The 18,697-nt window shown below is 30.2% G+C and overlaps 1 long non-coding RNA gene across 1 annotated transcript in view; it reads left to right on the top strand.

Annotated features, from left to right (window-relative positions):
* The first annotated feature begins 8,516 nt into the window (after positions 1-8,516).
* LOC119690137 overlaps positions 8,517-18,697 on the top strand; it is a 99,310-nt gene continuing 89,129 nt past the window's right edge. The window contains exon 1 of the long non-coding RNA XR_005253558.1: positions 8,517-8,664. This is a non-coding gene — a long non-coding RNA (uncharacterized LOC119690137). The remainder of the gene's footprint in view (positions 8,665-18,697) is intronic.

Here is an 18,697-nt window from a genome sequence, read left to right on the forward strand (position 1 = left end):
CAAAAAAGACAATGTGTTGGGTTTAACAAATTTGTAGATAGAGAGTTCTCTGTTCTTTAATAAGTTTTGTGCTTAATGCTTTTTTAAGACTTAGAAAATATACTGGATATCAGTGCATACACTTTTACTGACAATATCATGTTCTCATGAAAATAAAAAGAATTGTATACCTACTTTTTGTCCTTCAAGTGATCATCTGTTTATACAAATAAAACGTAGTAGAAGATACATGAAACCAAATAACAGTTTTGATAGTAACTCAAAGCAAAGCTTAATAAGGCTTAAGAAACGTTATAATTCTAATGAATAAGAGACCAAGCCAATATGTGTGATTCACATAGTTGGAAGTGCCGAATAAAGATTCTTGCTTCAGAAATATTTAGTAAAATCCTGACATTGATGAATGAGATTTTGATATGAAATGGTAAGTAAATGGAGATTGAAAAGCTCAAAAAATTGATCGAATTTTGCAATGTTCTCGGTATTGCGAACATAACGAAAGTGTGGGTGGGTGACGGTACGCGCGAAAATAGACTTTTTATGTATACAACAGAAGAGTAAGAAAAAAATGTCATACTTGATTAATTAAGAAAAAAGAGACTTTCTATTACTTAGAGATTTAATTTAAAAAAAAATAGTTTTTTATATTAAATTTATATGCTATTATTGCACACGCCAGTCTGAACCACACGTTGGTCTGAAAACCGATCACCGACACCTAGAGATATGCACACCCACATTAACTGAACACATATCCATATTTTTACCGTGGTTCCGCTATATTTAAGAGATTTTTTACAATTATTACATGTTCGTTTTTATTATTATAAAGTGGTGCCCTGTTTCAGGTGGGGAGAGGCGTTACAACGCTATATGCATATTTGTAATTACGATCTTGTGTGGTATAATTAGTAATGTATACTTTCTGCTTAAACAAATGATCTTAGCCGTTTTTAATATGATTTTAGCATGAGCTTATGTCATCTAATACTTAGGAGAAGCTAACTTAAAAATGCATCAGGAAGGCGCTTATAGATTTTATACAGAAATAGGCTCCGATTCTCATATAATTGGTATATCATTTTATAAATTAATTTTTTACACAAATTTAATAGTAATAAATGAATAAAAACAAAAACATTATTTTGTTTAAATATCTTCTGCTCAAAAAGTATCCGATTTTTGTTGTTTGTTAACTACTTCTTAAGTAATAGACCTTTTTCAAAAATTTTTTATTTTGTTATGTTGGTATTCCTTTTCTTGACATATGCTACAAATTTGAGTGCTATCTGTCAATTAGTTTGTTTACAGCAGCTGTTAATGTGAGACTACCTCAAGTGCATTTAGCGATTTTTACTATGGAAATCTCTTGTTGTACGCGATTTTTTGACCAAACATGGCTGTCAACACCACTGTCATCGCTCAGTCACCATATTCGCCAGATCTGGCGCCATGCGACTTTTTCTTGTTCCCGAAACACAAATTGTCCCTTTGTGGTATGCGTTTTGAGTCGATTGAATCGGTAAAAGAGAATTCGCTGAAGGAACTAAAAGCCATACTAAAAGCCGGGCATACGAAAAGTGTATGGAAGATTGGTTTAAGCGTTGGCATAAGTGTATCGCTTCAGAAGTAGCATATTTCGAGATAAAATATATTTGGAATAAAATTTAAATTGGTGTGTTTTTATTTACAAAATCCGGGTACTTTTTGAGCAGCAGGTATTTTATTTTTTTATTACCTACAAACACAAGTAATTTTTTATTATTATAATTAAGAATTAATTAATTTTCTTTTACGTAAATATACTTCACTTCTTAAATTTCTTGTTTATTACATAAATTGGAAAAAAAAAATGCACTTATGATGATATAAATAACATACAATTGAATAAGGATCATCCATACTACTTTATAAACATGGACACCTCAGGTACATCAAATAATATGTATGAAAAGAATAAAGTACATAATTTATTGGCACTTCAAATATAATTACAGTGGTACATTTTAATGAAAAGAAATATAGAAAAAAAAAAATAAAAATAATAAAAATTACGAATAAAAAGGCAAGGAAAACAAGCTGGCATTATCTGGCTACCTAAATATCCTTTTTCACAGCAGTCAAGTTGTATTCGTAATTGGAAGTGAAAACTACCCTAACAAATTTCAATTTGTAATAATACAAGACTACATTTACTTTCCCTACTCACGCGACTACATATGCCATACGTACGAATACGATTAAGTAATGTGTACTATTATGTCCTTTGAGTGTGCATGTGAGTGTGAGTTTGGTGAATATCCTTTTGTTTGTAGAGTATATCATTTTGCACCTTTCTTCTTAAGTATGTATGAAGTGGTCGTTTTAATGCGAATACACATTCACACATTTATACATTTACACAATCGACATCGTTCCAGCAATTCTCACGAAAGAACACAGAAACACAATTGCCACTTTACATTGTGAGGTATCTTAAGTTTCTTTCCATAAATAACTGGATAAAATGTATTATGCCTTTTTCTTTATTGCAGTCAATACGACAAGTTAATATTTATGACATGTACACTGCCAGTTACTGTATGCTATTGTAGCTACCTTGGCAATAGGTATGGTTAATTATATGGAAAGTATTTTATTTTTCAGCAACTCATTAGGGTCTAGAGTTGTCTTTAGTCTAGTACCTGTGAATGGCATCGATAAACCATCAAAAATATTTTATAATCTAAACAGTAAGTAAGATTCATAACACATTTTATATACACAAAATGTATATACTATATACAGGGACATTCATTTTTTGGTTCCGAAAGCAGACGTTAAGCAAACACTTGTGATTAAGATTTTAATTTTAGTACTTAGTTGGTAATAACTCGTCCATAAGTTGACGGATTTCTGTTACTAAAGTGCCTAGAGTTTGAGTCTTGTCCTCATAAACACAATCCCACAAAAAAACTTCATTATTGATGAATCGCGTGATCTTATGCATAGCTGGGAAATATCTCGTTTGACCAAACCAAGAACAGGATGTGTTATATGGCTTGTGGCACTCATATCTTCAATAACATCTTCAATCATACCGATCATCAGATCAGTGGTATCACACTTTTATAATTTTTCAAAAAATACCAATTGCTATACTGTAGAAGGACTTTTTTTTTTGAAATCTAATGATCTTTCGACAAATTTTTGTTGATTTTTACTGTATCAGATCTTTGTTTTTTATGAATTAAAGGATGAATGGATTATTAAAGTCAGAATTTTGAAATTTACTTTACATTATGTTTGGTACGTGACATATCGTATCGAGTCACTGAATAACATAGAACCAGTCCCAAGCGAAAACAACACATCTACTGTGTTACTATGTTCTATCTATTATATTTTTATTAGTTAATTTTTTAATAATTTAATTTATTAAAATTGATTTAACATATATACCATATTCTAGAAGAAACATTTCCTATATACATACATTTATCTTTATTGTTTTTTTTCATTAACCCTGTTTTCTGCTCTTTCTCATTTGCTAATATTTTGTGTTGTTTGGTGTTATGATTCCTTATATTGTTGCTATAGCACATAGTCTGCCTTGATCTATTAGACACTATAAGTCTAATAAATTAGCAACTTGTAGTTGCTGTTTTTTCAGTTGTTTTCAGTTGAAAAAGTGGTCTTCGAAGACCAAGTTTTGTCTTGAAGACGGTCTTTGATACTGCGTCCACATGTTTAAACAAATTTGTAAAATAGTTGCTCAAAATATCAATGTGAAAAGTCTCTCTTTTGTTTAATCTATCATTTGTAGTGTTCACAGCAACCCATGTCGCTATGTCTTTATTATTATCAGTGCTAATTAAGAGTTAAGTGAATAAGCACTTTGTAAAATTTTGTATTCCATTCACATTTTTTAATTCAATTTAATTCAAATTTATTTTAATAAATAAATTTATATTTATTTAAATATAATGTATAAAATATGTACATAAAATATAAAAAACAAAAAAATAATTAAATGAGTAGCTACGTTAAGAACGTTTAATCGTATGCGTCTGCTATGCAGGACATGGATGCAACCAGTCTTTGAAGACATTTATCTAATGTGTTTTAGAAAGTCTTCGAAGACCGTTATACATTTGGATCGAGTGGTGTTCAGGCATGTATCCATGTCTTTTAACCGTCTTCGATGACTGATCGTTCCGTTTTCTATTGGGTTATTTCTGTTGTACTGCGTGTGCATATCATGTGGTAGTCTGCATGCAAGTAAATATCAAGTTCAAAAAAAATATTGTTATAGAGGTAATTGATCAAATAGAACACAATTGTTTGTGTAATAAAAGTTCAATTCAATAATTTTTTAAAATGACTATCAGGGAATAGCTAATCTAGAAGTATAGAAAAGAGGTGAACTTTTAATATACAGTGGGGCTTTACTTAGCGAATTAACCCTTACTTAAAACAAAGTAAGTATAATAATATATAATATTTTGCTTTTATTTTAATTTATTTTAACTAGAATTTATTAAAGTGCCAACAAAGAAGTGAGTTGTTTTTGTAGTCATAAACTCTACTTTTAATTAATTAAGCGACCAGTGTCGTCAGACTATTCTATCGATCTATAAACGTTTTTTGAATAATAATTGGAAATTTCAAAAATTTTCTAAATAGCTGTATTTGTTATTTTAATTTTAATTGAAAAAAAAAAAATAACTAAAAAAAATTTATAATCCAATAAAAAAATGTGTAATCAGATAAATGATATGGAATTTGCAATAGATTAAGTTTTACTTTTTAAGTCCTACTTCAAAATGATATGCGGAAACAGGGTTTATGTTTTTTTCATCATTATAAAATCGATTAAACTTCAATAACATTAATTTTGTAGGGTAATTTTAGAGAGTATACATTAATTCGATACGATTTTTAATACTTAACGGGATTTGTTTTGCTAACCAAAGTTCTTTCATTAAATAATTTTCTTATATAAATATGAAATGTATGATTGCAATATTAAAGCGCTGATTAGTTGTGACTTAAACAGATAATAAATTTAAAGATTAAAAATTACAAATATCAAATTTCATATATATAAATACGAACGAACATCTATCTTATAAATATGTTTCAAATCAAAAGAAAATGTATTTACTTGGTTTTGTAGCCCCATTTGAGAATATCCCATATTGCAATCGCATATATTATATGTTGTAGCTTACTTGTTATAAGTTATATGTATATGTTATAAATGTGATAGACCTGATGGCATATCTATACATTTATTACATATTAGTGATATTAGAAAGGAATCCTATAATTTCAATTAACCCTTATATAGTGAAAATATTTCCTCAAAGCCAAAAGACCGACTGTAAGTCAACCATTAACATTCGAACGGAATTGCAGACATGCAAACTAATATTTGACATGTTACTTGATGCCTCTCAGATACTCATTCTCCATTGCGCACAACGTCTCCTTTATTGAAAAGCAATTAATTTGTTGTATTATTAGTAATGTCAATAATGTTGTTACTTAATAAACAATAAAAACAATAAAGACAATAATACAATGGAGGATAGAAAAAACATAAGTAAAGAATTCAATAAGAACAAAGAAAAGCTTGTTAGCAATTATGAGCCAATAAATTTCCACTGAGTTCGAAGGACGTACGAAACACCTAATTTATGCGCAGTTTACACGTATTTATGTGTATCAGAATAAATTATTGTTATCCCTGTGTTTGCTTTATGACTGCCTGCTGCATGTGTTGAAGGAATTCATTATTAAAGTTTAAACTTTGTAAGTTAATCACATGTTGTTGTTGCCCTAAGCAAAATAGCTGTCATATATGTCAACTTGTCTATCAACGCGTTTAGTAAAAATTTATGCTCATGAACACACAAAAGATGTCAAAATGAGGTTTGTGGTCTGTGTTGAGGTGTGAAAATATTTTGTGGTCGAAAATCTCTGCGTGATGGTTTCAAAATTAGTTTTACACAATAAAAATAAATTAATATAATTTATATTGTTTTTTTTTTTTGTGCCTGTCAACGTGAATTGAGGTTTGTGTGATATTTCGGATCAGTCTTCATATCATTGGGGTTGTCCAAAATTTTGTCCAAAACTAAACAAGTATTATCTCTATATCGGATACAAATAATAATATATCAACGATATGCAAAAACTGTGCAACTATGATTGCAGTCGCAGCGTTTTTAAGATAAACGGAGACAGTATCCAATTACAACTGCAATGAGAGAACAAGCCGATGAACTTTTCACTCTATACATATTAAAATGCGTCTTATTTTTAAACGAAAAAGTACTATAAAAAATTTTGCAAATACTTAATTGATATTCACTTTTTAAGTTTCAAATTTGGACTCATTGTTACGCTGAAGCTATTTGAGCCAGTGCACTTGAGCACTTTTACTCCTTATTAACTCGAGGTATATTCAAAACCCCTCTTTACGCCTTGACTGCATTATTATCCATCACTTCATCAGACTAAGCAATAATTGACCTCAGATCTGCACATATCCCCGACGAGCCTGTAACTATTCTGAGATTAGATAACGCGGTGTTGGTAAGTCCGTCAGTTTTCGCAAATAATTTCAGGATTCATTTTGGTGTAACAATTTTGTGAGCAAACATGTCAAACATAAATGGATGAGAGTCTTTTTTAGTAAAAAAGAAATTTTTTAAAAAAGCTTTTTTAAAAGAAAAGAAGTTTTTTAAAAAAAACATTGTAAAAAGGTATTAGAAAAGACAATGTATAAAAATTTAAAACTTTAATTTCTTATTTATTAAAAAAGGAATTTCATTAAGACAACTAAATTTTTTAAATAGCAAGGTAAAATGAAACGTATATAAAATTTTATTTTATTAAAAACAAAAAATATATTTCCTAAAAAAGTTTTTCGAGCAGTAGTGAACTACAACAACAAAAATTAATTTAATTTTATTTTAATTAATTTTTGGCTGATAAATAGAGCTGTTTCGTATTATGGTAGAGTTGTAGATTATGGTAGAGTATTATTACCGCTTAGAATAAGAATGCTGCGGTGCTATATATTCTCTATACTCCTCTACGGGACAGAGGCCTGGACGCTGTCTGTTGCATCGATGAATAAACTCGAGGCTTTTGAAATGTGGTGCTACCGACGTATGCTCAAAATAAGCTGGACAGAAAAAATTACAAATACAGTGGTACTTCGGCGTGTCAACTAAGAGACAGAAATTTTAGAGACAGTAAAACGCCGAAAGTTGCAGTTTTTTGGTCATATTCTGAGGCATCCGCAAAAGTATGGACTACTAAAATTAATCATTGAAGGCAGAATTGAAGGTAGACGTGGCCCTGGGAGAAGAAAGATATCATGGGTAAAGAATTTACGTCAATGGTTTAATAAAAGTACAAGATCACTTTTTCGAAAAGCTGTAGATAAAATCAAAATAGCAATCATGTTAGCCAACGTTCGAAGCGGACAAGGCACCTAGAAGAAGAAGATTATGGTAGAGCTGTAGATAGAACAATTAATTAATTTGTTCAAAAAAATGTATAATCGGTAAAGCAAGCAAATTTGTAATTTTCCATCACGGCATTGTCTTGTTTCAAAATATTGGAGCATTGAAAATGTTTAATCCAATTGTTTAAATTGGAACAGTGCAACATCGCTATGCTCGATTAGTATATATTACTAATTAAATTTTTTTTTTATTTTATTTTATTTTTAATTGTATCTTTCGGATTAGAAATTGGCGATTATGTGTCAAATCTTAAAAACTAAATGTAATGCAATTAGCAGATGCAAAAAAAAAGAATTTGAAATTTGTAATAAAATGAAATGACTTATATATGTCAAAGAAACGTGCCCCTCTGTTAAGTTGAATAACATTATTATTCCCCAGTCACATGATGTGAAATTTCTTGGCATTCATCTTGACAGAAAGCTGATTTGGACTAAGCACATTGAAACCAAAAAATATCAAATACAATTGAAATCACAGCAGCTTCATTGGTTTTTTGATAAAAACTCTAAGCTAAGACTGGAAAATAAAGTCCTGGTATACAATACAATCTTAAAACCTCTCTGCTATTTTCCTATGGCATAAAGTTCTGATGTACAGCATGTGTTTCTAAAATCGAAAAAATACAGAGAGTTCAAAATAAATTACTTAGACAAATAATCGACGCTCCTTGGTTTCTCAAAAATGTACATATCCACAACGATCTCGGAATCCCAACAGTTGCAGACGTCATTAGAACATGCGGCCAAAAATATAAAGTGAAACTACACCATCATAGTAATCCAATGGCGCAACAGCTGCTTTCTGATACCACAATATAAAGACTAAAGCGAAAAGGCTTTATACCACCTTAACTTGATTTTACTGATTCAGATGGATCATTTTTAATAATTACCAATAAACATTTTATAAACCTTAAATCAATTTCATGCACTTAAATAAGTGAAAGATTTATATAATTTAACTAAAAAACTTTTTTTCTATTACAGATTGCATTCTATTATCACTAAAGCGATTTCAAATCTATTTTTTAACGTTTAACGAACAGTCGGGCTAAAAATTGAAGCAATAAGCAAAAGTAACAGCTCAGAGCCAAAAACCGAAAATCATCCCAATCATACCAAAAGGAGCAGATTTCAAGGTTAGTTAAACACTATTTAAGTTCTTTAAACAATGGGCAATAAAAACAGTCGAACGAAACATTAATCTTTGGGGATAAAAAAAACAACACGAAGTGGTACACATGAGGAATCCTTTTGTACTTAGAGCTTGCCTTGCGTTAGCCATTTGACGAATTAGCCACTCTTCTGTCATTTTTTTTTTCCTTTTTATCCTTGTAGTCCTATTATGTTGTATTGTGTGTTTTGATTTTTTCTGTTGAAAAACTTTATTTTAGTTAAATTTCGTGCTGTTTTGATTTTGCTTTTTGCCATTTTTTTTCTAGTGTAAAAGTATTTGACAAGCCACTCTAATGACATCAGCGAAAAAATGCTTATATTACAGCGCTTTTAGCAGTATTGCAACGAAGTTTGCTGCTAATATTATTAACTATATTAGCGCATACGTTTAGAGCTGTCAATGTCTTTTGGGAAATCTAAAAAGGACGTTACAAGCTTTACGCTTGTTAATGTATAAATTAACAAAATAAGCTACTGAATTGTTGCCTGCAACTAGTACACTCTTGTATAATGGAACTAATTATGTTATATAGCATATTTGGCTAACAGCTTCAGACCTTCCCTCACTGCATATTAGCCACAGCTATTACTGTGTATTGCACATCGCTCCGTATAATGGCATAAGGGCTGCTAATCATTAGTAAACGGTTATCTGATATTACGGAAAACAATTACTCATATGTGCCTGGTATTATGTTCCAGTTAATGGTTTCCGAAAATAATTACATAAAATGTCATTTTATCTTTAAATTAACGCCTTTTTTCAAAGCTCGTCATTAAATTTATTATTACTCCTACTTTGTATGTGGTTTGATGTTAGTTTTTTTTTTAATATTTTGAAGGTAATTTTTTAAATTTTATTTTATTCCAAATTTACTTTATTGGTTTGAATCCAATTATAAACAGTAAAATACTAGAAGTATTTAGCACACATTCTAGTACGTACACTAAGTTGTTCAGCAATTTTTGAACCGTCATTTATTCCTCATTAAAAAAACTAACACTTTGACACCATTTTAATATATCATCGAAGGATCAATTCACTCTTTATTTACAAGATACTTGAACTAAATCTATTAGTGTATTTATATAGCAAAGAAATGAGTTGAGTATCATGTAGTGATCAAACTATGAAAAACAAAAATGTCCAATCAATGACCATTACACGGAAATGTTATATATGATGTGATTCTGTTCCTTTAACAACAATAGTTTTTAAACTATTTTGTACTGTACCACCTTCAGTCAAAAGTACTTTTGTTACGGATCAAATATGCAGAACCCGTGGGAAAACATTATTCGTAATAATTGATAATACCATTTAAGGATAATAAAGATAAAACAATTCTGTTATATTGTGAGTAACGTTGGCGACACTTGTCGACTTTAAAAAACAACTATGAAAAAAGAAATAATTGAAGCGTAATTTTCTCAGTACCGTAAGTATATTATAAAAGCTCTCTATATAATAACAATAAATATATAAAAAACTGCAGCTAATTTTTATTATAATTAATTTAATGAACTATACAACTAACATATATATTCGATATAACACCAACAACCTCTTGCCAAAAGCTTTTAATTATTTTCATTACGACATCTTCTTCCTTGTCACAATCTCACTATAGGACTGTAAGCTGCCATTTGAGCATTAAGTTTCTAAGAAGTTGACTTCAAGTTAGTATGGGATTGTTTTCAGAAGTCATCTAGGCAGGGGTGACAAAGTCAGATTCTATTGCGTTCCTGAATGTGCATGCATCTACAGAAGTTAGCAATCCGATTAACTCTCTAAGAAATCAACTTCTATAGTAATAATACAACCGGAAATTTATTGCAGTAGAAGCAGAGTAGTATGAGTGAAAGCGTTCAAAGATCAAGAAGGACAAAAGAGTTAGTCACTCTTTGCAAACTGCATAAGTTTGCGACAATGGAGTTACCTGTTGTGAGTTACCTATAATAACAAATAAAATTTAAATTCTGTATTAGTTAATTCAGGAATAGATTACGTATGTTAACTTGGTTATTTATTGTCTAATGTAAACTGCACGTACAATGCAGTATTATAGGCATTGTATCAAACCTTGTGTTAAGATTTTGGGAATAGGAATTTTAGTTCCCAGAGCATACATTAGGAAAGTGCAATGCGTTCATGACCAAAACAACAAAACATCTTCTCAAAACGCAAAACTTTTAGAATTATGGAGTAAAATCTACTAGTATAGTGCACCCAGCACTTTATTATCTATGCGTTATATAACATAGACATTGTGGTTTTGGTGTTTATAAAATTAAATAAATAGAATATTGTCGATACATATGGATATGCTTTCATATTCCCATCAGGAATGCATCGTTTGAAGATTTTGTTTCAGAATATTAAATTAACGAAAACATATCTTTTACGATGTTACTCTGTTACTTATTGAGATGATAATTACAGACGTGGTTTTATATAGGATAGGTTCCACGCACGATGCATAACCTCATATATCTATGAGGAAAGTTTCGCTGTTCATATTAGTTCAATACGCATAGACAATTCAGCTTTTCAGACGGGTTGACGCGCAGGTTGTGATTCAACCTGGAGAAAACATTGACAATGGTAGTGCCAGTTAAATACAAGTTAAGTGTAATCAAATACCTTACAGCTAACGTTTTGCTGTTGCAAAGAATAAAACGCCATTTCCAAAAATAGAAGCAAATTAATCCTTGTAGTCTCGTCTTGGATAACCACCTCAAGAATGGTGAAAATTTTTTGTATGAGATTCTGTCTCATACAGTTATAGTAGAGTAAATAACGCAAACCGTACTCAAATAATGAAGAGTATTGAATAATGCTTGAATGTTAAATCTTTCAATGGAAATGTCAGTTGGCACCTAACATTACTAACGGTTTGTAATGCTCACAACATGTGTATAAGATATCGGGATATATCATTTCGAAAAACGTTGCTGAGGAAAGCAGATTAAACAGAATTGAGGCGGCCTAGAGCCTCGTGAATAGCTAGCTAGTGATCGTAAATAGTGGTCGCTTTGCCCATTGCGTAGTACGACACTAAACATGAACCTTGTATAATATTGTAAATCTACAAGTGTCATGTCATGAAAATAAATATATATTTTTTTTATAGAAAATAGATATTAAAAAAATTTGATATTTGGTGTCGTGTTAGTGTAACATGCAAGAATTTCCTCATATCAGTTTTCCATTCGTTTAGTCTGTTATTTATAATGTTTATAAATCGTTTACTTTATGGCTTATAGCTTATAGCTTATGGCTTATGTCTTATGGCTTTTGACTTATTTGTTGTTGTTTGTGCCTTGTAAGAAACTCTAATTTAGCATTAAATACTAGGGTAGAACATTCATTACCGACACGTACTCACACCAAGGAAGCCGGCATGCAAGCAGTCGAAGTCGGTAAGTACTTAGCACTCATACATCATCAATCCAGCACACATTACGTTTTAAAATATTTAATATACGACCAGTGCACCACAAAAGCCGCAATCTTTGAAGATATTTTCCACTTGGTAAAGTGTGTGTGAAAAGGGTGTGACAAACACAAATGCCAATAATCAAAGAAATGAAAACAAAGTAAAAGAAGAAAGTGAAAAGAAAGCAAAAAACAGAAGAAAACATTTCTACAAAATAAAATCAACTAAACGACAGCAAAACAGCAATGTGTGCTGCGCCACTCTTCGTTGTGGTAATGCTGATGACTGATTGTTCTGGTGTTTCCGCAATTCCTGCTGCCAACACTACTTGCCCTGCCATGCCCTGCCCTGCCCGGCCTGGCATAAGGGTTTGGTGAGCGCGTTGTTGGTTCTTGGTTGTTGGTTGTTGGTAATAGGCAAGAAAGGCGTTTTGCATATTTTATAAGCAATTACATTGCCTCTTGTAAGCGCGAAAAGCTTTTAAACAACGTCAGGCATAACATCATAAGCTCAACCGGCAATTTTACATTTACATTGCTTCATTTTTTTTAATATATATTTTTTTATTTTTTCCTAATATTCTCCATTTCGGTCTCACTTTATTTTTGCATATATATTTTTTTAATTCGCCAAATAGCTACTGGAGCATAAAGTGATCCATAGACACTGGAAGTATTTTGTTGTGGGTACAGCATTTACACACAGTTGCAAGCTACTGCTTTATCGTCTAAATTGTCATCATATTTGAAAGTGTCTCGGATTGAGTTGTTCTGTTAATAGCTGATATAATTTTGTACTACAGATAATTGATGGTAGTTATTTAAAATAAAATACTCGCAATTCGCATAGACATCCTTATGAAAAATTTAAAATGATATATTGCCATAAAATTACTCAAGATGACAAGCGGCAAATGCTACTAAAAAAAAGTATATATGCATTAACTCATGCGTATATTAATGCCAGTGATATTCGTATATATTGATATGATATGCATCCTATATTCCTATATTACATTTGCAAATAAATCGCATGTGAGTTGTCATGAAATTGAGTTTTCATGAAATATTTTTGCTTCCAGTACTAATTCCTTCTTAATACATTCTACATATGCGACTGAATATGTTTCAACTAAATTCAGAAAATTATAAAAGTACATCATTTCATCATTAAGTGAACTTTCCTTTCAGTTGTCAATTGACAATATTAATATTTAACATAAAATATTGCTTTTGAGTGCACCACATTTGAGTACAAAGTAGTTCAATAACTGATTATTATTATTATGACTATTGATTATTATTGATTATTGCTATATATTAATTTTTAATGTAAAAAAATTGCTTTGTCTGCTACTATTCTTTGATAAGTGTACTTGAGCGTGAATAATTTCTGTGCAAAATGCAGTTTATAAATACGTTAAGAGGGATTATTGACAGTCAAAAAGTAGCAAAAATGATGAGTGACGCGAATTTGATGAGAAATCTTTACTTAAAAAACCAAAACCAACAAAAAGAAGAAAAACTTTCTGTAATGCTTTGCAAGAAGAGACTCAGTGCTCAGTACTCAGTGCTCTAATAAAATTTCAATAGGAAAAGGAAAAAGGATACGAAATCCATTGAAATATAATTTTTTATTAAAGGGATTTATACGTTGTATACATATAAATAATGCACTTTTCAAGTTGATAAATTTCGTTTTAATGGCAGTGAAATTTTATGTACAAAAATTTTGTTTTATACATTTTGCAATATGTCTCTACTCGTACAAGAAATCCCAAAGAAACACTGCAAAAGACAGTCGTAAATACTTTTTACGCACCCAAATTTAAAAATATTTAAACTGTTTTAATATGAATGTCTTTGAATAACGGTTCCTAGCTGGCTTTGGCAGCGGCTGAGCTGTATCGTTTGGTTAAATCAGCATCGAACCGTTCCGGTTCAAGAAAAAAAAATATATCGATTCGGTTCCGGTTTCCGTTCCGGCAAAAATATCGGTTTTATTCGGTTTTCGGTTCGGTTTCGGTTCGATGCCCTGGTTTAAATAGTGCATAGGCATCATTTTTACACCACACATCTGGATACAAGACTTGAATACTATATTTGCACTTCGATTTTTTATTGATTTTGTACGAAAAATGGCATATATTACTGCATTTTTGTCGAGTAGAAAAGTTTAAGCATAAGGTCTATGTTTAGAATGACCAAAAGTTTCCTTAGTTTGTTGACTTCCATAGCAAACTATTATTATCTTGGCAAGCCCTAGCATTTCCGTAAGAAATATTTAGTTACTTATTTGTACTTTAAAAGCAGATCTACTTGCAGAGCTTATGGAAGAGTTACAATTAATAGCACAACCTATAATGTGTTCTTATCGCTAACTTATTTACATATTTGTAATATAGTTGCAACTTTTTTTTTAAAAAAACATTTATTCAGCATGCAATGTTTATTCTAATATCTTAACTCCAATATATTTAAATGAATCACAATTTCCTTTTTTAAACAGACTGTAGGAGTATCTATAAGTAAACAGAATCTGATTTTTTGTCTGTTTTCGTCATTAATAGACATGAAGTACACCCAAACTTCACGTTATTTTCAATGCCATCTAGATTTGTCTGAAGGCCTTATTATCTCTACAAAGTAGTGGGTGTAATATACTACTTTAACGACACCAAAGGTTGCGTTTCACTTTTTGAATAGTTTACTGCACTTAATTTCATTACTTACAAAAAGTTCCCACTAACTCCCTGACTCAAAATGTTGTAGTACTATTTCAATGAACTTTTAAATAGTAGGAAATACCAAACAAGACTAATGAAATGGTGACTTATCAAATATAGTATGGTACTGGGTAAATATAAGGGAGTTCTAAAACTCATAATGGTGGTAGTCTTCTAGCTAAAGTTTTTTTGAGAGAAAATGATCGGCGAAAGAATACATAAATGTACTGTTAAAGCTCTACAATGGAGCTAGTTCTTAGTTTTTATTTTTTATACAAAACATGCTCTCTTAAATAGATTGCTGAGTGTTAACACTTGTTAAGAACACACTTCAAAGAGTATTCACTGTATCTTATGGTTTCATTAACAATACAAGGTAGTAACAATACTGGTTCACATATAGTTCATAGTTTGTGATTTTAAGAAACCAGCTCATCAAAAACGTAAACGTACTGCTGACAATGTTGGTAGTGTGAACCAAAGTTTGAATGAAAATCGAAAACAACCACTTAGACGTAAAACTCAAATCTTCGAATTTTCGAAGATACCATATCAAATTTTCTCATAACATTCTGAGTAAAGCCTTCTCACTGGTTATGAATTCGAACCAAATGGATGTGTTGGGTAAAAATTTGGCAGATTGATCTTTAGATCAATTTAATCCACATATATATTATTATGAAAAAAGTTGTCCTCAACGATCGAACACAAGCCTGGTGAACAGTTTCGTACATAAACAAGATAGTCACTTTATTATCTTTGTCAGCGTACATTTATGATTTTTTCCAAGTATAAAAAAGTGTTTGTTATTTCTATTATTATACAATAAATGTGTCATAGTTTTACAATGCAAAGAATATTCCTTTTGAAAAATAATATACTTATATTAAAAATACTTGCTTCATTGTATACTTCAATAAATCTGTCCTTTATATTTATCTAGCATATCAGTAAAAAGTGCTTTGTAATGAAAGCATTATTATGGTTTTTAATAGCGTTATATTTTGTATGTCGTTGAAGTCGCACAATTTTTTATGTTCTATTTCAATTACTAGATTAGAATTAAAAGTCTTTTAACACAATTATGAGATTATCAGTATCAGTATCTAAATTATAGCTTTGAAATATTAGTTAATTTTACACTTAAATATGATTATAAGCAAATCTCTTCAAATCGCTTGATGTTGTGGCAACTTTTATACTGTCAATAATCAAACTGTCCATTTTGTAATAGCACACCATTCATAGATCATATACTTAACGATTACCTTTCTTTTAATTATATTCGTAGTAATATCTACTTACCAGCCTATTACCCAGCCTATGCTTTTGATGTATAAATATATTAAAGTCTGTTATCTAGTCAATAAAATTTTATTTATAATATCTGAGCTGAAAGCCCTATCAGCTAGCGCTTGTTTTCCTTAACTTGATTATACGAATTTATATTTTCTAATTAATAATAATAAATAAATAAATAAATAAATATAAAATATTATATGGTATTTCTCAAATAATACCCAAACATATTTAACGAAGACTTTTTTTATTGAAGCTGTGTAACAATTAATTAAAACTGATTTGTTTATTTTTAATATGAATAAAATCTGTTATATTTTTTATATTAACAACCAAAATTTATTTTGTTTTTATCCATTGTTCTATGGATATATGCATAGGTATCCGGAACTTTTCTATAAAACTCAAAAAAAACGGTCAATGCATCAAAATTTTTATTGCGAACTGCAAACTCCATCCAATGCATACTTAGATCCCTTATACATTTTTCTTGGACTTCTCTTTTATATACGCAATCTACCCAATACGCTGCGGTCGAAATGGTAACACAAGCTTTCGGAACAAGTGAGGTGAGTAGGGTGTTTGGTCGATTACATTCATTGAGTTTTTTTATTGCCAAAAAGTCTTGGTAAACATGATAATTTTACAAACGTTCTTCAAATTATAAATTCGAGGTATTTTTTTATACAGAATGTATATATAAGTGTGTCTTGTTATTACATATCTCATTTCTAATTTTTAGAAAAATCATACTTAAAAAGAAATATGAGTATTGTTTGAAAAGATGGAATGATATAGAGTTCTATAGCGTATAGATATTTTCTAAACTTATTTTTTAAATAATGTACATCTATATGACCACGTTTTACTTGAAAATTAATCAGCTTTTAATGTCACTTTTCTTGATGTAACTGAAATATTATTATTGCACTTTTAATAAAAGCCTGAATAAGATCTCCGAACAATCATTTTTAAAGATCTTGGACTTTCTTACGGTATCACAGTGAATATATTTTATTAAGAATTATATCTTAACCAGGACCAAAACACTATACATTGCGTAGAAATCTTTGCATGTTAGGTTTTGGAGTAGCTTAAAATGGATCCATTATTTTGCGGGAAAATTACTTTAGTAGTGATGAAGCTCATATCTAGTTAAATTGCTTCGTAAATAGACGACAAAGTCTCAGGTGATGCTTCTGAAATGCATTCACAATGTGAATTTCACATCATTTCACAAAAATGAACAGGGTGCTATGGATGTGCAATAACGTGATATTTATTTAAGAATCAAGATCGTGTCGTTATTACTGCTGTAAAGAAATATACTTAAACATGTTTGTTAAGTTTAGTGTGGAATAATTTAAAATCAAAAATAAAAAGAAAATATATAGCGTAAAAATTATATTTTAAACTTTTAAATTTTTTGAACATATTAATACACTTTATATATATATAAAGTCCACGTATCGGTACTCCATTTCAAAAGTGGTTCGATATCTACCTTTTATTTGTGGTTGTTTTTGAATGTAATTAAATTAAGGAAAGGACACAATAGATCTTTTAGGTCGCAGTACACAATCACTTCTTTTTTTAATAATAAGTTAAGGAAATATATTTAAGAGAAGAATAAACCTAAACAAAACGGGTTTGAATTCAAATTTTGTTAGTTAAGTATCGTATCAAAACACAGTAGACTAATTTAGAGGTAGTTCGTTGCATATTCTTCTTCCTCTATCTTTAGGATATGATATTAAATTTTTATGAACTTAAGCTTAAAATTGAGAGCAAAATGACCAATCATATAAACTACAATACGTTAGAAATAATGTTTTTGAAGTTCTCTCTGCCTCCAATCGTTCTTAACTCAGTCCAGTGTCGGATGTTCCTCAACCAAGACATTTGTTTTCTTTTCATGCCGCGTTTGCCTTCGGTTTTGCAGCAATTTATATTTTGGACCTTGAATAATATGTCCAAAATGCTACGTTTTTCTTATTTTAATAGTTTTTAGAAGTTCTCTATCTTCTCTTAATCTTGTTAGAACTTTTTCATTTGCAACTTTGTCCGTTCAAGAAATCTTCAGAATACGTCTGTAGCACCACATTTTAGACGCTTCGATTTTGTTCATTATCAGGATTTTTTAAGTCCAAGATTCCAAGCCATTCAGTAGAATGGACCAGACAAGCATTTCACGTAGCGGATATGTAAGCTAATGTTGATGTTGCTATTGCATACCACTTTTTTGAATTTGTGGAAAGAGTCTCTAGTCATCTCTATTTGACATAAATTTTAACTTGAACTTAAAAATTGAAAGTTTTTCCGCATAATTTGATTTATCTTTCATTAAATTTAACAATATAAACAAAATAGAGCGTTTTACTTTGTTGTAATTTTCCTCAGCCACCCTGTATTTTGAAAAATATACATATACATAACTCAAAATTCACGTTAGGTATGTATGCTTTCTTGGTAACTTTTATTGAAAACGGTCTTTAGAATCGTGTGGTTTGCTAGACACGATTTTTTTTTGAA

Source organism: Teleopsis dalmanni, chromosome X (genome assembly GCF_002237135.1).
Source record: "Teleopsis dalmanni isolate 2A chromosome X, ASM223713v2, whole genome shotgun sequence".
Taxonomy (NCBI): domain Eukaryota; kingdom Metazoa; phylum Arthropoda; class Insecta; order Diptera; family Diopsidae; genus Teleopsis; species Teleopsis dalmanni.